The sequence below is a fragment of the Eriocheir sinensis genome, unplaced genomic scaffold, assembly GCF_024679095.1.
Source record: "Eriocheir sinensis breed Jianghai 21 unplaced genomic scaffold, ASM2467909v1 Scaffold377, whole genome shotgun sequence".
Lineage (NCBI taxonomy): Eukaryota > Metazoa > Arthropoda > Malacostraca > Decapoda > Varunidae > Eriocheir > Eriocheir sinensis.
In genome coordinates this window covers 282861-302500 of record NW_026111695.1, presented here as the reverse complement: position 1 = coordinate 302500, position 19640 = coordinate 282861, and positions in this window count along the sequence as shown.

The following is a 19640-nucleotide window of genomic DNA, read 5'->3' as shown; positions in this document are numbered from 1 at the left end:
CAACGACAAGTACCGACGTTTCAAGAATAAGAAGCTGCATCCCCGACAACGACAAGTACCGACGTTTCAAGAATAAGAAGCTGCATCCCCAACAACGACAAGTACCGACGTTTCAAGAATAAGAAGCTGCATCCCCGACAACGACAAGTACCGCCGTTTCAAGAATAAGAAGCTGCATCCCCGACAACGACAAGTACCGACGTTTCAAGAATAAGAAGCTGCATCCCCAACAACGACAAGTACCGACGTTTCAAGAATAAGAAGCTGCATCCCCGACAACGACAAGTACCGACGTTTCAAGAATAAGAAGCTGCATCCCCGACAACGACAAGTACCGACGTTTCAAGAATAAGAAGCTGCATCCCCGACAACGACAAGTACCGACGTTTCAAGAATAAGAAGCTGCATCCCCAACAACGACAAGTACCGACGTTTCAAGAATAAGAAGCTGCATCCCCGACAACGACAAGTACCGACGTTTCAAGAATAAGAAGCTGCATCCCGACAACGACAAGTACCGACGTTTCAAGAATAAGAAGCTGCATCCCCAACAACGACAAGTACCGACGTTTCAAGAATAAGAAGCTGCATCCCCGACAACGACAAGTACCGACGTTTCAAGCATAAGAAGCTGCATCTCCGACAACGACAAGTACCGACGTTTCAAGCATAAGAAGAAGCTGCATCCCCGACAACGACAAGTACCGACGTTTCAAGAATAAGAAGCTGCATCCCCGACAACGACAAGTACCGACGTTTCAAGAATAAGAAGCTGCATCCCCGACAACGACAAGTACCGACGTTTCAAGAATAAGAAGCTGCATCCCCGACAACGACAAGTACCGCCGTTTCAAGAATAAGAAGCTGCATCCCCGACAACGACAAGTACCGACGTTTCAAGAATAAGAAGCTGCATCCCCGACAACGACAAGTACCGCCGTTTCAAGAATAAGAAGCTGCATCCCCGACAACGACAAGTACCGACGTTTCAAGAATAAGAAGCTGCATCCCCGACAACGACAAGTACCGACGTTTCAAGAATAAGAAGCTGCATCCCCGACAACGACAAGTACCGCCGTTTCAAGAATAAGAAGCTGCATCCCCGACAACGACAAGTACCGACGTTTCAAGAATAAGAAGCTGCATCCCCGACAACGACAAGTACCGCCGTTTCAAGAATAAGAAGCTACATCTCCGACAACGACAAGTACCGACGTTTCAAGAATAAGAAGCTGCATCCCCAACAACGACAAGTACCGACGTTTCAAGAATAAGAAGCTGCATCCCCGACAACGACAAGTACCGACGTTTCAAGAATAAGAAGCTGCATCCCCGACAACGACAAGTACCGACGTTTCAAGCCTAAGAAGCTGCATCTCCGACAACGACAAGTACCGACGTTTCAAGCCTAAGAAGAAACTGCATCCCCGACAACGACAAGTACCGACGTTTCAAGCCTAAGAAGAAACTGCATCCCCGACAACGACAAGTACCGACGTTTCAAGCCTAAGAAGCTGCATCTCCGACAACGACAAGTACCGACGTTTCAAGCCTAAGAAGAAACTGCATCCCCGACAACGACAAGTACCGACGTTTCAAGCCTAAGAAGAAACTGCATCCCCGACAACGACAAGTACCGACGTTTCAAGCCTAAGAAGCTGCATCTCCGACAACGACAAGTACCGACGTTTCAAGCCTAAGAAGAAACTGCATCCCCGACAACGACAAGTACCGACGTTTCAAGAATAAGAAGTTGCATCCCCGACAACGACAAGTACCGACGTTTCAAGAATAAGAAGTTGCATCCCCGACAACGACAAGTACCGACGTTTCAAGCCTAAGAAGAAACTGCATCCCCGACAACGACAAGTACCGACGTTTCAAGCCTAAGAAGCTGCATCTCCGACAACGACAAGTACCGACGTTTCAAGCCTAAGAAGAAACTGCATCCCCGACAACGACAAGTACCGACGTTTCAAGAATAAGAAGTTGCATCCCCGACAACGACAAGTACCGACGTTTCAAGAATAAGAAGTTGCATCCCCGACGGTGCGTGCTGGGCGTCCGTCTTTAGTTCATGCATTCGATACATCAGGCTCATGCAGGTCATGCACGTCATTGTCAACTATGCATCGTCTTCACCAAACGGATTGCTAGTGCTTGTTTACACGATCAAAACATTCTAATGATGGTTAAGACTATGATATGGACTTGGAGAGGTCAAGTTAGGCGTAGAACTGCCAAAAGTGGGACAACCCAAGTAATAGAAAGGCAACCAGTAACAACAAAAAGTCATGGTAGACAGACAGCCAGGTGAAGATATCAAACTATAGCTTACGCCAGACCAGGATGCCTTACACACGAATCTCAGACACAGAGGAATGGAAAATGGGGGAAGTGACTTTGTCCTGCCGTGAACTAATAATGGCTGCTGCTGTTAACGATGATGCCGAATATAATGACGTAGACTACGGTTCAAGAGAGAGTTAGGCAAGGACTTCTTTACGAATAGGATAATGGATTAACGGAATTTATCATAGCACGCAAATACGCAGACATTTTCAAATAAGATTAAAAATTTCATGAGTTTTGATGAGAGGGTAGATAGTGAAAAGCTGGTTCTAGGGAGATACCGTGTGTTGGTAGATTGACTTTCAGTAGATTATATTATTACGTGTCCTTGTGTACTCCTCGCTACACGAAGGTTATGTTTCCGTTGGAGATCGCGAAATGAAAGGTCGGTATTCCCAGACGCTTCCGCCCTCACATCAACCATTTCCAAAGGCTAAAGAAGAGATGATTCGGGTTCTCAGGGTGTCTTTCCACGGCCACGATACAGAACCTTTGTCATACTTTCACCAGGGCCGTAAACTACCCATGGAAATGCCCACAACTTTTTTTTTTATTTACAGTAGAGGAAACAGTTCGAGGGAAAAAAAAAGAAAACAACAATGAAAAAAAGGCCCGCTACTCACTGCTCCTACAAAAGGGAGTGGCCGAAAAATAGGTCAATTCCGGGAGGAGAGGTGTCCTGATACCCTCCTGAAAGACTTGCAAAACGTGTGTGCTTGGCCGCCGAAATGTTTAAGAATATGGACCTCAGGATCGTCGGCGGCAGCATCCTCCGCCATGGCGCCGCGGGCAGGAGGGCGTGTAGACGAGACAAAGCCGGCCACCCTCTGCTCGGAACCTCTTTGGCACTGCTCGAGGCATTCCCAAGGGTCGAAAATTTTCCTTCCCGGTCCCAAAAACATCTCAGCCGGGATATTTTTACTTCTTAGCGCAGTAGTGTATCAGGGCACCACGAGGGGCGCCGTGCCCGGCTCCCTCATCAGCGACAAGTGATTTGATTTTCCGGCAGCGCTGAGCATTGGGGAGGGGGTGGAGGGGGTGGGCCTCGCGGGACACCTGGAACACACTCGTCAATTACTGAATCAGCATCAGCAATAGTTTTCCAGGAAAGGGAAATGGCGGCCGCGGGTGCCGGGCGGCGGGGCAGGCGGCGGGGGGAGGAAACAGTGCCGCCGCTCAATACAGGAGCTGCGCGCCCCGCCAGGCCCTGACGCACCATTATTTATTCATACATTTGCACAGACGCAGACACGCCGCCCGCCGCCCCCCCTGCCCGCCGGCGAGGTGAATAAGGCATCACATCACACACCGAAATGAGATTCATATTTAAGTTGAATTATCAAAGCGAGTTTTTACTGTTGTCGCCAAGAAATGAGGCACAGGGAATCAATTTAAATAAGGGAGTGAATGTGATGCTGACGCCGCAGCCAATGACAGGAGGATTCGGGGGCGGGGGAGGACGCAGGAGGGGGAGGACGCGGGGACCGAAAGAGTGCCAGGGCCAGCGAGGCACGGAAGCTCCGCCCACCCAGACCACTCCGCCGCTCGGAGGGGCGTGGGCTGGCAGCCCCGCCAGCCCTGCGGGGCGGCAAGGGTGTGTGTGTGTGTGTGTGTGTGTCAAGCCACTTAAAGTTGCATATCCTTCAGCATCATCATTCCTATTATTATTGTCATCATATGTACATTTTCTGTTCTCTTTTCTTTTTTTCTTCTGCTTCTTTTCTTCTTCTTCTTCTTCTTCTTCTTCTTCTTTTCTTCTTCTTTTTCTTCTTCTTCTTCTTCTTCTTCTTCTTCTTCTTCTTCTTCTTCTTCTTCTTCTTTTTCTTCTTCTTCTTCTTCTTCTTCTTCTTCTTCTTTTTCTATTTATATAATTTTCCAAGATACCAAGACTAACCAATTAACCAACTAACTAACTAACTAACTATCTATCTTAACGTCTAACGAAGGAGAAGGATGTGAAGAATGAACATAGGAAAGCATCAAGACACCTTCGGGACTAAAAATCACCAATGTCTTTCGGAAATTCCCTCAGTTTCCCTATTTTTTGGTGAAGTAACGTGTTCCAAGTATTTTCCTATAGTTTTTCACTCTACTCCTGGCCTGCCCGGTGTACCAGCTATGAATGATCAATGTCCCTCAGCATTTTCCTCTGTCTACCTATTTTTCGTGAGGTAGAATGTTGCAGGGGTTTTTTTTCTGAGGTTTAATTCTACCTCTGTGTCCTGTACCAACTATAAATGATCAATGTCTTCCAGTTGTTGTTTTTTCTCTGTCTCCCTTTTTTCCGTGAAGTGGCATGGTGCAGGATTTTGGTTATTTCTTGTATAGTTTTATTCTGCTCTACGCCTTGTGTCCCGTAACAAAGAGGCTGCATATTGTGACAGGCTGGAGGTAGCACAGAAAGCCCTTATCTTTTTCAACATTTCGGGGGCTCACACACCCATATTAGATGCACATTAGACGAGGGATGAACTTATAAAAACTGTCATTCTACTCCTCTTCCTCCTCTTCTTCTTTTTCCTCCTCCTTATCTTCGTCTTTCATCTTATCTTCTTTTTCCCCTTCCTCTTCCTCCTCCTCTTCCTCCTCTTCTTCTTCTCATCTTCCATCTTATCTTCTTTCTCCTCTTCCTCCTCTTCTTCTTCTTTTTCCTCCTCCTCCTTATCTTCGTCTTTCATCTTATTATCTTCTTTTTCCTCGTCCTCCTCTGCTTTCTCCTTCTCCTCCTCCCTCTTACTCTTCTTCCTCCTCCTCCTCGTTCTCTCCCTCGTCCTCCTCTACTCCCATTCACCTGTGGCTATATATCACAAGACTTTCATGGAAGTTTCAAGTACTTCCATAGGTATAGTTTTATGAGAACAGGAGCCCTATATAGAATCACAACCCTCTATACTCCCTTACGTAACTCCCTTCCCTACGACATCAGTTTCCTACCCTGTGTCAGTGTCGCCTCCCCCCCCCCCCCCCCTCCCCCCTGTTCTTCTCTTTGTCTTCCGTCCCTTGCCGTGTTGAGGCCTCGTGTCGCAGCGGCTTCGAGTTTGTCCTCCTTCCACATGCGCGCCGAACACACTGGTGGAGGGGAAGGGTGACGAGGGAGGGGGGGGTCCTATAGGAAGGTTGCCAGGGGTGTCCGTACAGGAGGCATTGAGGAGAAGGAGGAGGAGGAGGTGAAGGAGAAGGAGGAGGATTACGAGAAGGACGAGGAGGAAGAGAAAGAAGACGAGGAGGAGGAAGAGGAGAATAATGAGGAGGAGAAGGAGGAGGAGGAGGAAGACGAGGAGCACAAGAAGAAATAAGAGAAGGAGGAGAAGGAGGAAGAAGAGGAAGAGGAAGACGAAGAAGAAGGAAAAGAACAAGAACAACAACAACAACAACAACAACAACAACAACAACAACAACAACAACAACAACAACAACAACAACAACAAGACAAAGAAGAAGAAGAGGAGGAGGAGGAGAATAGTTTTTCATTATTTCATCTCTCGGCTAATGTGGGTCTTGCAATATGAATCACGGGGGCAAGACTTTCATTTCTTTTTCCCTCGGCTCCATTTCAAAATACGCCCGTCTGTATTATTCAGCCCATCAACAATTCATTCTGGCCTCCACACAATGCTGGGTAAGTATTTATCTCGCTCTCTTTCTCCACCGCTTCCGTTTTAGTAATGTTTTTTTTATATACTTTCTTTCCTTCCTTCCTTCCTTTCTTTCTTTCTTCTTTCCTCTTTTTTTTTTCCTCTCTACAGTCTTTTTTCCCTTCCCTCCCTTCCTTTCTTCCTCTCTTCCTTCCTTCCTTCCTCTATTTCTTTCTTCTTTCCTCTCTTTTTTCCCTTCCCTCATAACTTCCTTCTTTCCTTCTTTCTTTCCTTCCTTCCTTCCTTCATTCATTCATTCATTCATTTCTTTCTTCTTTCCTCTCTTTTTTTCCTTCCTACAGTCTTTTTTTCCCTTCCCTCCCTTTCTTCTTCCTCCCTTCTTTCCTTCCCTCATTCATTCAATTTTCCCTCCTTCCATCCTTCCTTCATTAATTCCTTCCTTTCTTCCTATCTTCCTTCCTTCCTTCCATCCCTCATTTCTTCATATCTTCCTGTCTTCCTTCATTTTCTCTTCTTTCATTATTCCTTCCTTCCTTCGATCCTTTCTCAAAATAACCCCTTTCCCTCTCTCCCCCTCTCGACACAGACACGAACAAGCGCTGTCTCCTGCCTCTGCTTCTCCGCCTACTGATTGTTCCCTCTCCTCTCGTCGTCTGCTCCAATGCACCTCTCCACCGGCCGCGTTGCCTCACACTCACGCCACACAATAGGGAAGTGTTTGCAGCCACTGACGTCTCGAGGGAGCACTAGAATCATGACCAGAACCGACCCTTTCTCCGCCCAGCCCGCCCGCCTACTCGCCTCCTCTCTCTCTCTCTCTCTCTCTCTCTCTCTCTCTCTCTCTCTCTCGGGCATTCAGACAGGCCGTGTAAAAATTCCTTACACACACAGCCTAAAAAATCAAGCTATTACTGGAGTATTTTTGCGTTCCTTTCTGTTATGTGTGTGTGTGTGTGTGTGTGTGTGTGTGTGTGTGTGTGTGTGTGTGTGTGTGTTACAGTCTCTCTCTCTCTCTCTCTCTCTCTCTCTCTCTCTCTCTCTCTCTCTCTCTCTCTCTCTCTCTCTCCTCTAGCATCAACAACAACAAAAATTCATATACGTCAACATTTCCGTGAGAACAAACACTAATATACACTTACTAATACCCAAACTAACATTCACACTTGGCGTTTCATTCTTTACTTCATTGAAAAACATAATATTACTGTTTTATGTATGTACTGCACACTGTATAAGAGAAACCGCTGCCCAGGGGTTGGTTTCCTATAGTAAGCTTTCAACGAATAGCCATGCACAGAGGGAGGTGAAGGGTTGGCAGGCCTGGCAGAGACTGTTTCGCACGGTCTGAATCACTCGGCAAATGTTTCACGACACCGCCACTCACGGAACCTGCCACACACATCCGCCAAGGTAACACACACACACACACACACACACATTCGCTGGTCGTCAGTATCATGTAAAAAGCAGCACTAATATTCTATAGTTTGTGTTTATGTGCAATGGCATGAGAAGGGTCAAAGTTATAATCTTGACAAAAACGAAGGTGTTCAGATAATTATATAGATGGAAGGTTTTAATTATTTTTTTTACGTGAAATGGAAATGCAGATGAAAATTGATATGCTGTGCTGTCCTAAGAGCAGTGACTATCCTACTGTGTGCGTGTGTGTGTGTGTGTGTGTTCTCTATAAACGTATACATTCACACATACATACATACATACATATACATACGCAGTTTCTATGCTTCAAACCTCTCCCTTTCATTTCTCCGTCCCTCCACCCCATCCTGCCCTTCCTCTTCCCGCGGTACTATCAGGGCTGTGGTATCGAGTGGCGGTGGCAGGGGCAGTATCGTGGCGGCTGCGGGAGACTATTGCACTGCCCGACACTTCATTTCCGACCACTGCACCTCCGAGGTAGAGCATCCTCCCTCCTCCCTCCCACCCACCTCCTCCTCCCCTCAGTGCGGACGCCGATGAGCAACAGAGGCGGAAGCGTGGCGGCAACTTGAGTGCAGTTTAATTAGTGTGTGTGTGTGGGGGTGTGTGTGTGTGAGAGAGAGAGAGAGAGAGAGAGAGAGAGAGAGAGAGAGAGAGAGAGAGAGAGAGAGAGAGAGAGAGAGAGAGAGAGAGAGAGAGAGAGAGAGAGAGAGAGAGAGAGAGAGAGAGAGAGAGAGAGAGAGAGAGAGAGAGAGAGAGAGAGAGAGAGAGAGAGAGAGAGAGAGAGAGAGAGAGAGAGAGAGAGAGAGAGAGAGAGAGTTGTTGTTATTGTTGTTGATGTTGATTTATTACTGGAAGCTCTGGTAGTAGTAGTAGTAGTAGTAGTAGCAGTAGTTGTAGTAGTTGTAGTAGTAGTAGTGAGATGTATATATTTTATCAAGCGTTTCGAGTGTAAATTCGCCTGAATCACGTTGATATTTTTAAACTCAGTGAATACAGCCATACACGTTGCTTTCTTTTCCTCAAATTGGTTATTCGATTTCGCAGTAATTGGCAGCAGACTTCTTGGGAAATATTCTTAAAAAAATATCATGTCACGGTGAAATAGTCTGTTTTCACGCCGCCGCCTCATGGCACCAACTGCAGCTACTGGCGGCCTCCTGGACAGCTTGTAAGATCGATACCTGAGTCTGCACATCCCATGAGCTTGTGCACCATAAAATTCCTGTTACTTTCAAGTAGAGTTAATTCTATAATCCCATGAGGATTAATTTGAAGCACGTATCTATATAAAAAAATACATTGTCTCTTGCTTGTATCACAATTTATTGTTTCATTATAGCCATCCTTTTTGTTGATTTTATGTTTGAGCTTGTGTGGGCATGTATGTAAGTGTGAAGTGGATAATGATATTGAGTGTATATACAAATATTTACACAGAAAAGTTTAGGGCTTCAAGGCAACTACAATTCACCATATTTAGCCTAATTTGGCCGAAGAAAAATGGAGTTTGTCGATTTTGCATTCACATACTGGGGATGGTGCAGGCTGTTATAATGTTGTGTGTGCGGGCTTAAAACATTTTAATGGATATGAAAATTTTGGTGTTCCCTCAATTGATAGCGGTTTCTTATACTTTACCTAATGGTCAAAACCAGTCTTTTCTTTCTCCTGATACTGGTTTCTCCAGTTTGATCCAATGACTGATGGGGTAAATAGGTTTTTCAAGATTTTGTAGCTGTTGTATGATATCCGTACGTAGTTGAAAACACCGTCTCATCAGGATGATCGATCAGGTTCTGAACGTGGTGGAACTCCCCAACTCAGGTCTCATTTGGAAGTGCTGTCGTACCCATGTTTTCTTTTCTTTCCATGTTCTCCTCAGCCCATCAGTAAAAAGAGAGCCACATCTTCTTCAGGTCTGAAGAATCCATGTTGATGGTATCCGATCAAAGTATAAAATGTGTGCAGCCCCATGTAACCCGCCGTGTCTGTATAGAGAGAAGCGTAGAAGCATACCGAATAGCGAATATCGTATACCGTATACCGTATAGTTCTATGTAAACGCAGCCTAAGGGCCCAAAACTACGCACTAAGACTTCAGGATTCCGCCCCAGGAGTGGGCGGTACTGAGGGTGGGTGGAATGAGGCTAGAAGGGGGTAAGGCGACGATGGTCATAAAAGGGTGAAGGGCAGGGAGAGAAGAGAGGGAAGGGAGGCCAAGGGGAAAGACAGTTAGTTAAGGCGTGGCAGATTGCTTTTCATATTACTTTGTTAAAACTCAAAGAGGTACTCCCATTTAATTATTCCCAATCTCTTCACTGTAGGCTTGGATAGTGAGTCAGTGACATCATAGTGTTGATGGTTTGCCCTGGATGTGTGTATTCTTCTCAAGTGTTTCGTTCTCATCGTAACTTAAGTTAATTAATCCGTCAAACTACGAGTGAAACAACCGAGCACCTTTAATTGTTTTACAGCGTGACTAGAGTACAGTACCTGGTGACTGGCTATGGTTCGTCATATTTAGGTGGAATCCTGGAATACCCTCAGGAATAGGACGGGAATTCAGGTGTCAGAAAGAAACAAAAAGATCGCTTAATAAAGAAAGAGAGAGAGAGAGAGAGAGAGAGAGAGAGAGAGAGAGAGAGAGAGAGAGAGAGAGAGAGAGAGAGAGAGAGAGAGAGAGAGAGAGAGAGAGAGAGAGAGAGAGAGAGAGAGAGAGAGAGAGAGAGAGAGAGAGAGAGAGAGAGAGAGAGCGAGAGAGAGAGAGAGAGAGAGAGAGAGAGAGAGAGAGAGAGAGAGAAAGAGAGAGAGAGAGAAAGAGAGAGAGAGAGAGAGAGAGAGAGAGAGAGAGAGAGAGAGAGAGAGAGAGAGAGAGAGAGAGAGTACTGAAATTGGAGTAATAATAAAATCATAAAAATAGAGGGAATTAAAAGGTTGCGGTGGGTGAGGTAAGACAGTTTCGGGAGATTTGTTAAGGCTGAATGAGTCGTGATGAGTGACCACGCGCCGGGCAGCTTCACTCAGGCCCGCACGGAGCGACACTTGGCTCGGAACACCAACACGAAAACTTGACAAGCTCCAGATACTTCGCTCTTTACATAATTACCGGAAACCTTGCGGACGCGCTAAGAATGAAGAACACCCAGTATATCTATGCTAAATACACAACCTTAGTATAATTATAAATGCATGACGTAAAATTAACACTATCGAGACTTGTTGAGGCTTGTCTTGCTGACCATAAGGCCTACCTCCCTTCCCCTTCTCGCCTTCCCTCCCTCCCTCTCCTTCCTGCAGCCTGAGGTACGACGATTCTCTACATCACTCCCTTACACACTCACGCTGCCCCCCCCTTCACACCCTCAGTCCTCATTACTGTATCAGGCTGAGGCCTCACACACGCTATACACACACGCACGCCGCCCCGTCCCTCTCGTCTGGGCGGGGGAAGCGCGACTCTTGATCACCGCCGCGGCGTCAACATCACCGGCCAGGCACCGATGACGTCACGGCCGGCAGCCAATCACAGCACGGAACAACCTCCTCCAAGTGTTACTAATTATGCGTATTTATATACCTTCAATTCACTCACCAGGCGATTCTCAACACGGACACCCCTCATAATCACTGTAATAATCAAGAATAGTGGCACGGGAAGGAGCAAACTAGCAGGACAAGGCTTTAGACGGCAAGGCGCTCACTCCATCCTACCCTGCCTCACTTGTGACCTATACGCCGCGTCCCTTCCTGCAAGAAACACACCACACCGTTCCTCACCTTGATCCTCGCGTAGGGCCGCCTCAGCCGCCGCCGCCAGCCACACGACACACGACACACAACATGCGCGACACACCCACCGGGGACCCAAACACGCACGGCACACGGACACACCCTCACTCCGGCGCGCTGCGCGGCACTCTGCTGGGCTCGGCGTGACGTCACCGATGCGCCTGTTTTACCCTCAATGTCCGATGGTTCTGTCGACATGGTTACATTGACACCTGGGGAACTCTGGTTGCTTTCCATCGAATAATAATCATTGCTATTAAAGTTTGCGACTAAATAAATAGCTTCTTTCATTGTTAAGTTAAATAATAACACTAAAATATCTTGTCATTCCCTACGTTACCTCTCTGAGAGTTGGCAGCACAAGGCGCCTCACCTCTGCGTCAGTGCCTCGCAACTCGCTTGTTACTGCCTGAATATTTCACTATAAATGAAAGATTGCTCTCCAGACTCCACGATATAAACCATTCCTCTGCGTGAGGCGGCGCGGGGATCACTGTACAGTGTGTACACCGTCATGATGACGTGTACGCCCCACGCCTGCATGATCACTGCCACCAGGGAGACACATCATTCACAGGCCTGCCAACACAGCTGAAACATATAATAATACGGCCCTTATAACCTTAAAAACATGTCAAACAAAATTACTCCCCTTGTACACACAACCAGGTATTTTTCCTTCCCAGGTGTCACGAATCAGACAAAAGCACCTGGTAATCTTCTAATAATTTCATCCCTTACTTAAAACCCGGCACCTCATCAACCATTACAAGAACAAAACAAAACACACATTTCTCCCGCACTACAACAGGTGTTCTCCCCCCCAGGTGTCGTGGATCAGGCGCCAGGACCTGCACGTGCTGACCACAGGTAACTTCACGTACACGACGGACAGGGGGACAGGGTGTGGGGTGTATCAGGGGTGAAGGAACGAATGGGTACAGGGTGTGGGGTGTATCGGGGGTGAAGGAACGAATGGGTACAGGGTGTGGGGTGGATCGGGGGTGAAGGAATGAATGGGTACAGGGTGTGGGGTGGATCGGGGGTGAAGGAACGAATGAGTACAGGGTGTGGGGTGTTTCGGGGGTGAAGGAACGAATGGGTACAGGATGTAGGGTGTATCGGGGGTGAAGGAACGAATGGGTACAGGGTGTGGGGGTGATGGGGGTGAGGAAAGGTGGGCATGGTGTGTGTGTGTGTGTGTGTGTGTGTGTGTGTGTGTGTGTGTGTGTGTGTGTGTGTTACTGGAGTGAATAATTGCGTAATATTACTCGTCTGTAGTATGCATTGTGTATTTTGTTGCCAATGACAATTTAACTAGCTTGCTAATTAACCTACTAGCTACTGACCATATAATAACTAACCAACCTACTACCTTACGGGCTAACCTACCAATTAACAAATTAAAAACAAAAATATTAATTAAGTAACACTGTGGCGTGTGGAACAGAAGGATGTGTTAGTTAATGAAATGAAAGTGCGTGTGTTGCATGTGTCGTGTGTCGTGAGGGTGAGGAATATGGGAGGCGGACGGGGAAGGGAGGAAGAGGCGTGCGTGGCGGTGCAAGGAATAGATCAAGGTAAAAGGAATACTATAGTATTCCTTTTACCTTGGAATAGATGATGGCTTCTGTCTACGGGTAGGCGGGGAGCGGGGCGTTCGGCGGGATGAGGAGAAGGCACCTACGAGAGCCGCTGTCCCCGTGTGTAGGTTAGGGTTAGAATTGCTGGTAGTGAGGTGTGAGGAGGTTTGTTGATGTGTGTGTGGGTGTTTGGTGTGACATTAGTGTGAGTGGAGGAGGAAAGAGGAGTGAGAGTGAGGTCAGTGTGTGTGTGTGTGTGTGTGTGTGTGTGTGTGTGTGTGTGTGTGTGTGTGTGTGTTGACATGAGATGACTGTATATGAATGACTGAGGGCTAAGAGGATGCGACGGATAGATACAGAGCAGGAAATGAGGGAGGAGGAGGAGGACGAGGAGGAGGAGGAGGAGGACGAGGAGGAGGAGGACGAGGAGAACGTTAAGTAAGAGGATGTAGCTACCAGTGGCTTCCGGTAACAGGAACACACAAGGCTTGGAAGGAATAAAAAACAGAAAAAAGTAGTACCAAGGAAGGAAAGATAAATAAGAACCAAGGCTACCAAAAAAGAGGAAGGGATAAACTATGTAGAGAAATAGTGATACGAAAGAAAATTAATCAAGAAGGCAAGGAATTAGAAAAAAATAGAGCTGAGAAAAAAAAGTGACAGGAAGAGAGGAAGGCAAGAGAGAGAGGACAGACCTAAGGACAGGCCTAAGGGTGGAGTGACGGAGGAGGCGAGGTGTTACGGCAGAAAAAGGGAGATGACGAGAGGCTAATGGATGAAAATGAAGGGAGGGATGAAATGGAATGGAGGGGAGGAGGAAGAGAGGGCGAGTGGGTGGTGGATGGGATTTATATAGATTTACTTAGAAATTCAGCCCACACAGACCCCATGGTCCAGACTAGGTGGTCTGTCCTTAACCTAAGTGATTTTACATTAATCAGAAAGCTCCAAAACGTTGCATTTCTACTCTAGTTGATATTAAGTTGAAGGAAGTGACGGTCGAGCTTGTTTTTGAAGGAGTCAATCGTGTTACACTGGACCACTGACGGTGGGAGCTTATTCCATTCTCGCACTACAACGTTGGTGAAGAAATATTTGGTGCAGTCTGAATTTACTTGTTTACATCTGAGTTTTATGCCATTGTTCCTCGTGCGCAAAGTGTCATCGATCATAAACAATGTTGATCTGTCTACATTCGTGAAACCATTAAGTATTTTAAAACATTCGATCAGTTTTCCTCGGAGGCGACGTTTCTCAAGAGAGAACATGTTGAGGGTAGAAAGCCTTTCTTAGTAGGATTTGTTGCGCAAGGAAGGGATCATTTTTGTTGCCCGACGCTGAACACCTTCTAATTTAGCAATGTCCTTTGCATGGTTGAGAGACCAAAACTGTACCGCATATTCCAAGTGGGGTCTGACTAAACAATTGTAGAGCGGAAATATTACATCTTTATTCTTGAATTAAAAGTTTCTTTCAATGAAGCCCAACATTCTGTTCGCTTTATTTGCTGCATCGATGCATTGCTGTAAGAATTTGAGGTTTGACGCGATTTTGACCCACAAGTCCTTGACGCATTGAACGCTTTTGAGTTTAACGCCGCGCATTTCGTAATCGAACTTCTTATTCCTCGTTCCAACTTGAAGGACCTGGCACTTGTCTACGTTAAAGAGCATCTCCCATCTATCCGACCAAGCTGAAATTTTGTGCAAATCCTCTTGGAGGCTTTGCCTGTCTTCGTCAGTGAGAACCGAGTTACCAATCTTTGTGTCGTCTGCAAATTTACTAATGCGATTATTGAGTCCAACATCCACGTCGTTGATGTAAATAATGAAGAGCACTGGGCCAAGAACCGAGCCCTGAGGGACGCCACTAGTGACCAGCGCCCACTCTGATCTAAATCCGTCAATCACCACTCTTTGTTGTCTGTTGCTCGACCAATTCGCGATCCATTGGTTTACTTGACCGTCAATACCTATTTGCTTTAATTTGTAAAGTAATTTATGTTGTGGGACTTTATCAAACGCTTTCTGGAAATCAGGATAGACTACGTCCAGTGATTTGGTTACCTCATAAACAGTGAGGAGGTCGTTATAAAAAGTTAATAGGTTAGATAGGCAGGATCTTTTGTTACGGAAGCCATGTTTTGAGTCCCCAATTAATGAGTGGCTTTCAAGGTAACTAACAATTTTGTCCCTAATTATGCTCTCAAGTAGCTTACCTACAACCGAAGTTAGACTAATGGGCCTGTAATTACCTGGTAATTTTTTGTCTCCTTTCTTAAAAATCGGTGTCACGTTAGCCTTTTTCCAATGCGAAGGGACGATGCCTTGTCGCAAGGACATATTGAAAACGGTTGTGAGGGATGAGAGTATTTCGCTCTTTGTTTCTTTGAGCAGAGTAGGATATACTTTGTCAGGTCCAGGACTTTTATTTGTTTTAAGTGACTGGGGGGCTTTAAGGACTTCATCGGTTGTTATTTCAAAGTTAGGCAACGCATGCTCGGGATTTACATTAGTACTGGTGTTGGTGGTATGGGTGGGAGGACTGTTAGTATTAAACACCGAGGAAAAGTAATTGTTTAATAGGTTTGCAATGTGTTGGCTGTCAGTCACTAGTGCACCGTCGTTGTTTGTTAATGGTCCAATTCCACTCCTGATCGCCTTTCTGCTGTTTATGTAACTGAAGAAGGATTTCGGACTATTTTTACAGTTGGCTGCAATATTTTCTTCATATCTACGCTTTGCCTGACATACTAATCTTTTTTACTCGTCTCCTGGCATCATTAAAAAGTATAATGTTTTCGGGCGTGCTTTGTTCTTTCTTTAATCTGCAAAACAATTTTCTCTCTTTGACTGAGTGTTTTATTTCGCTATTAAACCAAGGTGGGCTTTTATTAGTGTTAATTCGCTTCTCGCACAAGGGGACGAATGTGTTCTGCTTAGTGAATAAGTGATTTTTAAAGCTTAGCCAGGCGCCCTCTACATTACCGTCACCTGATAGTTGCATTTCTATTAGTTTTCGTCGGATTTCTAAGAAGTTAGCTCTTTTGAAATTGGGCACCTTTACTTTATTTTCAGTCACCGATGTTTGAGCTCTAATGTCGACGCGCACTAATTTATGATCGCAAGAACCGAGGTGTTCTCCTACCGTGACATTACTGACAAGGTTATCGTGGGTCGTTATAACAAGGTCTAGTATGTTATTTTGTCGAGTTGGTTCAGAAACCATTTGGCTTAGATAATTTTCTTTTAAAAAGTCGATTATTCTATGTGACTCGCCTTCTGTACCTGACAGTGTCGCCCAGTCGATATGGGGGAGGTTAAAGTCTCCTAATATCAGTAATTCGCTGTTATTAAGTGACTGCCTTAAAACGTTGTACATTTCAAGATCGGCATCGAGTGATTGCCCCGGAGGCCTGTAAGTATATATTTAAATTGACTTTTGCAGTGTTTACTCGCACGCACAAATGTCCAACGTTACTGTTTCTTGGTGTTTTGTCAGTGGGTTGCAAATAGCTTTTGACAAAAAGGGCGACACCAGCACCTCTACGGTTTACATGATCTTTGTTAAAGAGTCTGTAGCCATTTATGTTGTATTCGGAACTTAAATCAATATAATTATGTGGTGTCGATAAATGTTTCGGTTATAGCAATTACGTCAAAGTTTTCTGTCAGAGCAAGACATCTCAGTTCATCAAACTTGTTTCTTAGGCTACGCGCATTGAAACTAAGGGCTCTTAGGTTATCTTTAGGCTTGTTAATAGAGGTAGAGGTACTGGCGGGTTCAATGTTACGAGTTTGTTGCGATGTATGGCGTCTATTTACACGGGCGGGGTGGAGGGACATGGCTGAGAGTCTTTTTTTGATCTGGCGTTACGTACTGCGTCATTGAGGAGCCTTCCGAATCTAGCTGCCCTTATGTGGGACAGGTGTATTCCGTCCCATTGGAAGAGTTTACTCTGGCCGTAGAAACTGTCCCAGGCGTTAAAGAACTCAACGTCAAGCTCTCCGCAAAAAGTCTGTAAGCGGTTGTTGAGGCTGAAGGCCTTATTGAAGAAGTCGCTCTCATCCCACGTCCGTGGTAGAATTCCTGAAATTGAAATATTAGGGGATTTAGACTTATACTGCTGGATGAGCCTACGGTACTTGTCCAGCAGTTCCTTAGACCGGGTCGTGGTGATGTCGTTTGTACCTGTGTGGAGAATAAAGAGTGAGTCATTAGAAGCATCATCGGAGACCTCGTCCAGGGCAGCTGTGATGTCGTCAACGCCAGCTCCAGGATAACAGTAGTTACGCCTACGACGGGGGACTCTGCCACAGAATTCAACCACCTGATGGGGAATCATAGAGTCACCGACCAAGAGGGTGCTCTGTTCCTCGTCCTTCTCCAGTATGGCAAATCTGTTGTAGCAATGAGTAGGATAAATGGCTCTAGGGGCGGGTCTGGCTCCTGCTCTCACGGGGGTGAAGCCTTCAGCGTCAGGGGCAGCTCTACCGGTCCCCTGTGACGTGTCTTCTTCGTAAGATGGCTGGGCATCGAGAGCAGTTGCGGAGGGTGATGAGGCGACACTTGCAGCAGGGACGACGATGTTGGCCTGGATAAACTCCTGCAAGGTTTCAACAGTACGTGTTAGCTCGGTGATCTTCTCGCCAGCCGTCAGCCTTTCGTCCTGTTGAAGGAGTTTCGTTTCCATCTGCTGTGTCAACAGGCAAATCTTGCAGACGGTCGATCGTCTTGTGAAGAAATGACCTGAGATGTTTCCTGTGCAAGTCGAGCATTTCTTTAGCGCCAACGGATGAGAGGAATGGCTGGGCTACAAAGGAAAGAAGAAGAGAAAGAAAAGAAGATAAGAGACATGGTGTGAGGGATGAAGTGGAGGGGAGGAAGAGGGAGGGATGAGGAGGAAAAAGAAAAGCTAGATTACAAAGGATAGGAGGAGAAGAAAAAGAAAGGACGATAAGAGACTAACAGAGAAGGAATGGAATTAAAGGAATGGAAGAGGAAGGGTACAAGGCAAGCCTGAAGGATAGGAAGGCAAGGAAAGAACGTAAATAATGCAGATGAAGAGAAGAATGATAGATTGGATGACGAGTCTAATGAAATAATGTGAGATAAAGGAAAAAGAGGAAAGGATAAGATAAAGAGCAACGAAGAAAAATGTGATTGTAGGAAAAGGGATGTGAAGGAAACCTATGGAGGAAAATATACGATCAAGCAGAAAAAAAATAAAGAGAGAGATATGGAAATACAAAAGGAGAGAAAAAAGAGAGGATACAGATAACTCCTCGAACCTTTTTCTTATCAATTTTTTGCAACATTCGCGGTCTTCGTTCTAATTTTCATTCTGTGGAACACCATCTCTCCTCCTCTAAACCTCACCTTCTCTTCCTCACCGAAACACAGGTTTTGAGGCTACTGACAGCAATCTCTACTCTGTTCCCTCCTACTATCTCTATCCTAAATTTCAATCTAAAGCTCGATGTTGCGCCTACGTGCGCAACGACATCACTTGCTCTCGTGCCCACGACCTTGACTCTTCTGAATTTTCAACCATCTGGCTAAGACTTCATTGTCATTCTATTACTAAATACATCTGTGCTGTTCATCTCTCACCTAACTCTACTAACTATGTGAAATTCTTTGACTACTTTAACTCTAAAGCAGAGCACATCTTAACCTACTCTCCCTTCGCTGAAATCTCCACCCTAGGAGATTTCAATGTTCATCACCAGCTTTGGCTTTCATCCTCTTTCACTGACCAGCCTGGTGAACAAGCCTACAACTTTGCTGTCCTCAATGAGCTAGATCAGTTGGCTCAGCACCCTACTCGTATTCCCGACCGTCTTGGAGACAGGCCCAACATACTAGACCTCTTCCTTACCTCTAACTCTTCTGCTTACTCTGTCAAACTGTTCTCTCCGTTGGGCTCCTCCGATCACAACCTTATTTCTGTATCCTCTCCTATCGCTCCTGTTCATCCTCCGGACCCACCGAAGATGCGATGCTTTTGGCATTTTGCCTCAGCTCGGTGGGTCGACCTGAGGATGTACTTCTCCGATTTCCCGTGGAATGATTACTGCTTCCCTCTGTATGTGCCCAGCGCATCACAGAGGTGATTGTCTATGAAATGGAGGCATACATTCCACGTTCTTTCTCCACTCCCCATGCTAAAAAGCCATGGTTTAATCACGCTTGTTCTTGTGCTGTCAAAGATAAAGAGGCAGCTCACAAAAGGTACCAGAGCCTTCGAGCTCCCTCTAACCATGATCTTTACATTTCTGCCCGGAATCGTGCCAAATCTATTCTTTGACTTACCAAAAACTCCTTTATCCATAGCAAATGTCAACACCTTGCTTTCCCTAATTCTTCCAGAGATTTCTGGCACTTAGCCAAAAATATCTCCTCCAATTTCACTTCTTCCTCTTTCCCGCCTCTTTTTAACCCAGACGGCAGCACTGCCGTCTCATCTATCTATCTCTTCACCCAAACTTTCTGTAACAACTCCCTTCTGGACGATTCTAGGCATTTTTCTCCTACTTATCCCCCCTCTGACTCCTTTATGCCTGTTATTAAGATTCTTCCTAATGATGTTTTCTGTGCCCTCTCTGGCCTCAACTCTCAGAAGGCTTATTGACCTGATGGAGTGCCTCCTATTGTCCTTAAAAACTGTGCTTCCGTGCTGACACCCTGCCTGGTCAAACTCTTCCGGCTCTGCCTATCAACATCTACCTTTCCTTCCTGCTGGAAGTATGCCTTCGTACAGCCTGTGCCTAGGAAGGGTGACCGTTCCAATCCTTCAAACTACCGCCCTATAGCTTTACTTTCCTGTCTACCTAAAACTTTTGAATCAATCCTTAACCGGAAGATTCAAAAG